General features: G+C 43.2%; 1 pseudogene; it reads right to left on the bottom strand.

Moving 5' to 3' along the window:
• Nucleotides 1-2,566: 2,566 nt before the first annotated feature.
• On the bottom strand, nucleotides 2,567-7,087 carry LOC107215933 (annotated as a pseudogene).
• Between the last annotated feature and the right edge of the window lie 759 nt (nucleotides 7,088-7,846).

Genomic DNA, 7,846 nt, shown 5'->3' with positions numbered 1-7,846 from the left:
ATCATCTGATGCCACAAGAACTTGTCAGTTACCAGCAGAAAAAAACTGAAAGAGCAAAGATCTGATGAAGCCAAAGATAAAGTGAAACTGGACACCAGGAGCAGTTAAGCCAAAACCCTCTGGAAGCTCAATGTACAAGGAGAAGGACACTAAAGCAGACAGACCTTGAAAGATTGTGCATAGGATATATACCTCAGCCCTTTTGAAGTTGGACATCTCTTTCTCTCTAGTTACTCTGTTTTCCACAATCTCCTCCTGAAAATAATGTAACTTCTTCTGAGCCAGCTCTAGCTGGGCCTTCAGATCATCTGCAAGCTGCGCTGCATCCATGGCCTGAGAAAGAAAACCAGTAATAGAAGGACCAAACACAGAAAAACAGCTCTCGTGATTTCTAGACCCTTGTTATTACTTTATTCTTAACAAGTTCTAATCATTTAGCTTCAAGATTCCTTTGGGCAGAGCCAAACCCTGGCACACTGCAAAGCACATCACTTAGAAAAACACTAATGATCATCCAATTCTCAATGTATTTTCAGTCTTCCAGCTCCCAGATTTTCTCTATTAAATTGTCTAGAGGCAGTTCTACAGCTGAACTAGACAGAACTGTGAGATACCTATTTCTAACAATCTTCTCTCTTCACTTTTCTCTGCTAACTTGATAACCAAATGCCCTTAATACCATGGATTGTCATATTAAGACAGGTGACTCTTGATGAATTTTCCGCAGCCCCTCTTCACAGTGATATTCCTGCTTTCCTTTCTGCCTATTTTAATGTAATTTCTGTATTTCTACTAAAACCTAACAACAAAGGCAGCATCAACCGTAAGACTTAGTCTTATTCTACTGGTAACACACCTACTTTTTTGATCTTAGGCATTTGTTAGAAGTGTTCCCATTCCCCAGCTCTATTTTCCTTCTGCTTATCCCATCTTTCCTACAAAAGCTTTGACCCTAGTTAACTTCATCTAGCTGCTATCTCTTTCTTCACCATAGGTTTCACAGAAACACGTATGACCTGCTTTTCCTTATCAAAATAAAACATCAGTCTGTAGCACTTTAATCATAATTCTCTGCAGGACTCCTCAGCCTTCTGATATACTCATCCAAAACCAGGGAGTATCAGGTTCTGTAATGCCAGTGAGAGCTCAGAGCCTTCTATGCCTCCCACAAGGCAGCAGCTCCACCTCACAACCCAAGAGGAAACAAAGGCATCACTCACCTTGCGTTTGTTCATTTCCAAGGCCTGTGTTTGCAGACCCAACTCCTTCTCTCCTGTTCCAATACTGCTCTGCAGTAAGTGTTCCTTCTCCTCCAGCTTTCGTACAACCTGCAGCTGGGCATCCACCTTGGAAAGGGAGACAGAAGGAACAGAGCGAATGATTGCATGCTCTGGTTGGGTCTTCAGAACTGTCACTCAAGCTGCAGGCTAAAACCACCCCTGCTTCCCCATAACCAAGGAGCACACCTTCAGCTTGCCTTTTCCTCCCTGAACAGCTGTGCCTGGCCAAAGAGCCCTAGCCAGATCTCTCTGGTCAACACTTTAAAACCTAGCAGTCAAATATTTGTAACAAAGATGTCTTAATTTTTGGACAGTGGCTTAAAGATTTGTTGGAAGGCTATGAACAGTTCCAGAGTGGTTCCAAGGATGACAGAATACAGAGTCATAGAATGGGCTGTATGGATGCTAAAAGCAGGCAGGGAGAACAGAGCCTCTGTGAAACTAAGTCACACGGGCCTCTCATTGTGGCCTGAGAAAGCATGAGAAAGAATCCAAACAGTCCTTGGTAAAGGACAATAATTTGCAGGTGTTGTTTAGTCAAGGGGTGGTGTTCCACTTAAGGTGATGTGTACCTTTAATGACCAATGAGAGTTTTACCTCTCAGACCTTCTCAAACATGTATAAAAGAAGATTAAGAATAATAAACTTTGCTCTGCTGGACAATGCAGCTAAGAGAGTCAGTGTCATACTCCTCGCCGTTCCCAATATGGTGTGACAGGCCTGGATTGGAAGGGACCTTAAAGATCACCTAGTCCCAGCCTCCCTGGGGTAACCTCCACTAGGCCACATTTGTCAAAGCCCCATCCAAGCCTGCCCTTGAACACTTCCAAGTACACTGTCAGTAACACGGCACTGTTTTAGTTTTTGCTGAGCAAAACTTACACAGCATCAAGACCTTCTGTGTATCACGCTGCTCACCAGCAGGTTGGCTGAGGGTGCCCAAGAAGCTGGGATGCCACACAACCAGGACAGCTGATCCAGCTGACCCAAGGGGTGTCCCGTAACCTACAATGCTGTGCTCAGCAGTAACAGCTGGGGGAAAGGAGGAAATGGGAGGATGTTCAGAGCTGCAGTGTTTATTAAGTAACAATAAGGCATGATGAAGCACTGCCTTCCTGGAGATGCCTGAACTCCTGCCTGCCACAGGAAGTAATCAATTAGTTATTGTTTTGCTTGTATGGACATCTTTGCTTTAACTGTTAAACTGCTTTTATTTCATCTCACCTGTCTCTTTTGTCTTTCTCACTTTGTCTCTTCTGATTCTTTCCCCTTCCCCTCAGCAGGGGAGAAAGCAAATGCTTGTGTGCAGCTTCCTTAAACAGATAACCCACAACACTTCCACCTTCCCCACCAGCTCTCTTGTCTTCTCTCTTTTTTCCATATTACCTGTGTTTTCTGTGTCAGAACCTGGTTTGCCAGCTCCTCCTTTTCTTCTTTCAGCAGCTTATGGATCTGGTTGGACTTGATACATTCTGACATCAGCTTGAAGTTGGCATCATCCTTCTCCCTCAGCTGCTGCATCAGGCGGATGTTCTGCTCTTGCATGTCTTCGAAGGCTTGGCCTGTCACATCCATTTCTGACAGCAGGGCCTCCTCCTCCTGCAAAAGAATCATAGGCTCTGGCCAAACTGTGCCCTGGACCCCCTACAGTAAGCCTGAACATTATATTCAGAGACACCAAACCTAGTGAAGATGAAGAAAGATAGTAACAACCACAAAAACATACTCCCTACAAGTCTGTGCCACAGCAGAGATACTCAGGATTTGAAGGTGCAGAGGAAAGATGGTCACCTGTCACTTGTCTGGCAGAATCAGTTTTGACACAGTCATTGCCAGAGCTGGGAAGAAACCAACTCCCAATTCCCAGAAGCTGAACAGCTGTCAGATACACCAGGCCAAAAACTCTACACGTGGACAGCTTGACAGCTTCCAACTAACAGGCTGCCAAGCCCCTTAGACTCACTTTGGCCACTTCAGCATTGACAAAGTAGAGCAGGTCTGTTCTACAAGAATCTGAATTCTAAAAACACACATGTCAATTAATTGGCTTCCCTCTTACCCTGCTGAGGTGGTCCTGCTCTTTCATTGCATTATGCCTTTTTTAGCAGAAGGTATGTACCAGTTCCATGCAAACATATTCACTAGATGAACTGAGGAGATAATAACTTAAAAAGAAATTAGAATCTGTTCCCCAATGGCCGATAAAGCCAATTCTCCTCTGTGTGCTTCAACAAGGCCACATTTTTAATTGTTTATTTCATGTTAATTGTTATTAAACATTTCCCACCATGTCCTGTCTGTAATACCCCAGAGTTGAGGGTTGAATGGGTTAATTTGTTGGTAGTTCTTCTGCTTGTTTTCTTTCCTTTTTGTAAACAAGGACCAAACTCCCATCTTTGGCCCATCCAGATATAAATTCCTTCTCTCTTCCTGGAGGTAACCTGAAGGCAGCTCCTTCGCAGTTGCTCCAGCCAAAAGAGAACTCATCAGAAACTTCTCACCTGCTTAGCCATAGCAAGTTTCTTCTATAAATATTCAATCTGTTCCTCCACTGCTCGGATCTTGTGGAGGGCATCCTCATCAGCCATCTTTTTACTCTCCTTTTTTTCTTTTTCTCCAATTTCTTCCACCCTCTGCCTCAGTTCTTCAAACTACAAGAACCAAGCAGAAATGGCAGTAAACATAACAATGTGCCCTGAGCCTTGTTAAAAGCCTATTTTCCCCAAAATTCTCTGAAACATTCAGGACTGCCTTCAAAGCATGGAAAAAAAAAACAAACAAAACCATGTCATTTTGACAGAGTACTGACATCTCAGGCAGATGTGCCACTGAGATGGGCTGTAAGCCCAAGATCTTGACTTCCACACCTTTGAAAATTTTACAGCATCTTTTATCAGAGTAGGGACATCAGTCTCCTGCAATAGAACATAAATGAATATGTGGACAGAGAGCAACTGCTCCTTTAAGGGCATCTGGTCAAGAACCTGTTTACACACAAGAAGGAGATAATAGGAAAAGGAGGTGTTAAAATAAAACATACGGAGACACAAACTTGGCAGACAAATGATAAGGGAGGCAGTGATGAGAATGAAACCTGGTCAGTCACACTAAATAATAAAAGCACATCAGAGTTTGAAAATGTTTATTCCATCAAGGTTATCTGAGTGTGGGGAGAAAACCAGAAACAAAATATACAGAGACACAAACCTGACAACATAAGCACAGAGACAAGGAGAGGAAGAAAACCACTCCAGTCACAACAGCTGATAGGATTCCAAGAAAGCACAGGAACCACTTCCAGGAAGACCAGCTTGGACTTTGTAACTGATGACACTGTAAAGCAGGAATGGCTCCTGAACTGGGAGGACTGTGGGAATCAAGAGCTGTTCAAATCCAGAAGCAATATGCAGGGAAATGGAGATCAAGGATGAACAAACTGGGGTTAGACAGAGAAGGGTATAAAAGGGGCCAGTCCCATGGAAAATATGGGCAGTCAGTACACATTTGTCTAGCTCAGCCTTGCACATGATCATTGCAGCCTGTCCTGTTCTATCTTCTTTTTATTACACATTTTCTTAAGTATTCCCACGTAACCTAACTCTTTACCCCATGTATGTGTGCTGTACAGAGTAAGTGCTGCCTATAGGTGAGACCTGCTTGTGAAGAAGGTAAGAGGGGCTTGGAACCACAGGGGTCCCAAACAGAGGGACATGCTGGTACTTAAGGGATCTGCAAATGGGTCAGTGCTTATGAACCTAGAGATTGTTGTGTGTGTGTGTGCCTGCACTAGCAACCAGTCCCTGCTTATTCCAGACCATTCCAATCCCTAAGTGACAAAGCTGAGAAGACAAACAATCCTCAGATCTCAGGAGAGAAACAACACAGTTCTGCTGCAGAGTATCTGAAAAGAAGTTTAAGCAAAAATAAAAAAGGAAAAATAACTAGAAATACCTCAGCTTTTGCCTTCTTCTCAGCTGCCATCAGCTGCACTTTGTCCCTCTGCTCTTTGGGGGCAGAGCAGTACATATCTAGCAACAGTTTCATCTCCTTCTGGCTCTCCTGGGCCTTCCTGGAGAAAGAGAGACAGACCACTGTGAGAACACAGCAGCAAAGCCACACTGTTACACAGCCAGCATGAGAGCCTAGCAATATTCTTTCCATCGCCCACATGGATATGGAGTCATCCTTGGCTCATCTTATGCTGGTAATGTAAAACAGCAGCTGAGTACAGGCTGGAAAAGAAACATATTCAGGCACATGGGTTGAAAGTCATTAAGTGGGGTGGAGATGAAATATCTATCCTAACAATAAGCTACAACCTATCCAACTCTGCTTTGGGAACCATCAAGGAGTGGGAACACTCCTGTGTGAATTTCTATGCTATTGTTATGACAGCAACAAATAAACATTAATTGTCCTACACTTCTGATACCACAAAGTCTCTGGTTTGGCAATTCATGCTCTAGGCTATTGTAGGAAAAACACTTCTACATTGACCACATCACAATCAGATACAGAGGGTGTCAAGAAACTCTCTTGGCTCCAAACTTCAATGATGCTGATCCCGTAACAACAAGAACATGCAAACACCCCAGGCTTGGGCACTGCTCCCACAGGAAAGGGAGAGACAACAACTCTTACTTGAGCTCAGCCTTCAGCTGCTTGATCACTTCAGCCTCCTTCTTTCTCCCTCTTCATGCTTCCCTTTCTTCTCTTTCAGTTATCTCTCCTTCTCTGATTCCTTCTGCTTTTCCTGCTCTCGTTCCATTTCCTTCTCTTTCTCTTTTTCTCGTTCTCTCTCTTTCTCCTCTCGTTCCCGCTCCCTTTCCCGTCTCTCCCGCTCCCGTTACTCTTTGTCTCACCTGGCCTTCATTTCATTAATATTTTCAGAAGCAGCCTTGGGAACAGACACTTGGGCAGAAGGATCATCAGGCTCCTGCTTGATCTCTGCAGGTTCCTCCTTTGTGTCTTCAGTGCTGGACTGGGTCTGGAGGAGAGCACTGCCACTGCGAGAGCGGATCTGGTGTGGAACAGCAAGAGAGATGACCAAGAAAACAAACATTTAAGTTCTTAGCCAGAAGTCTTCTTTACACCCTTTTCCCTTGTCTTCCCAGACCTATGCTTCCATTCCCCTTTTCATGGAACACAACATAGCTACAAAGGAAGAATATTCATTTAATATTCAAAGGCAGCAGCAGCAAAGTGCAGAGCTCCACAGAAAATTTCACTGCATCCTACACAGTGTATCAGAAAGGCTGATATTGATGGCAAGGGTGACAGCATTCCCCCTTCTCCTAAGCACTTTCCCCTCTTTTCTGGCATTCCTGCTGTGTTACCTTGCTCAGGTCAGACTGGGCCTCTCTCAGTTTGTGCTTGTATCTCAACACCTCTCCCTTCAGCTGGTGGTTGTGATTCTGGAGGCTGCTGATGAGGTGACGCATCTCCCGATTAATTGGGCCTGCAAAAACAGAAATACCTCTGTAACAAAACCATACTTCTGGTATGGTCCCCACATTCTTGGGGACTTTCATGAAAATGGAAAACAAGGTGACAATAACAAAGGACAAAATAAGATTGTTATCATTCTGCAACACAACAGAGCAGCAGACAATACCTGCAGAAAAAAAGTCACGCCAGTTTTATATGCAACTGTTAAGTCCATGGAAACTCACAGTCCTAAGTTCCCACTTAACATTATTTTTATACCCATGATCCCATCGGAAGCCTGTCATGTTACAATAGAAATCTGATTTAAATGCTACTTTGGAAGTAATTTATTTCTTCTGATGAAATTTAAGAATTACTGCTTTGCTATCCAGATTATCCTTACTTGGAAATGAACCCTCCCCCCTGTCGTGGTTTTAAACCAGTAAGTAAAGAAATTACTTATTTCTTGCTGTGAGACATGGATTAGAACAAGAGCAAAATAGGCCCAAAACTCAAAAGGAATAAAGACAGTTTATTAACAAACTACAAGAATAAGAACACTAGAGTAAATTTCCAGAAAACCCCTTCATCTTTTACATTTTGATCATTTTTTTGTACACATGATAACATAGAGACAAATAACTTTAGAACTTTGGTGGTTAAAAACAGTCTCAATTTTTGTTAGAGTCTTTTCATCAGTCTTTGTAGAGAAACAGAAGTCTCCTTCTGCCAATCTATGGAGTTCTAGAGTTCACTCCTCCTATTCCACACTACTCCGAGGTGTGCATAGGCCAGTGAGTTCAGGGATGCTATTTTAAGGATGAGGTATTCAAAGTTAGAAGTCGTCTTCATCTGTTTCTGTGAGCCTTCCTGGAAAACAGTGTTATAAATGCAAAGGCAATTTTGGATTAAATAAAAAGTAAAAGATTTGTTATAAAACAATTTTGATAAGAAACAACAATGAGAGAAAAAAACCACAATAAAATAAGCAGCGCAGCACTGGGTGGACCGGGTCTATACCAAAGGTATAGGTGTTCCCAAATCCACATTCGAGAGTCCTCTGGCCTGGGTTTTCATAGGAAGTTTATGTCCTGAGGCCAAATTCCAAGCAGGCACCATTCACCAAAAGGTCCTTGATT

This window comes from Parus major, chromosome Z (genome assembly GCF_001522545.3).
Source record: "Parus major isolate Abel chromosome Z, Parus_major1.1, whole genome shotgun sequence".
NCBI classification, from domain to species: domain Eukaryota; kingdom Metazoa; phylum Chordata; class Aves; order Passeriformes; family Paridae; genus Parus; species Parus major.
The sequence above is the reverse complement of the archived record's forward strand: the minus strand, read 5'-3'. Positions and strand labels throughout refer to the sequence as shown.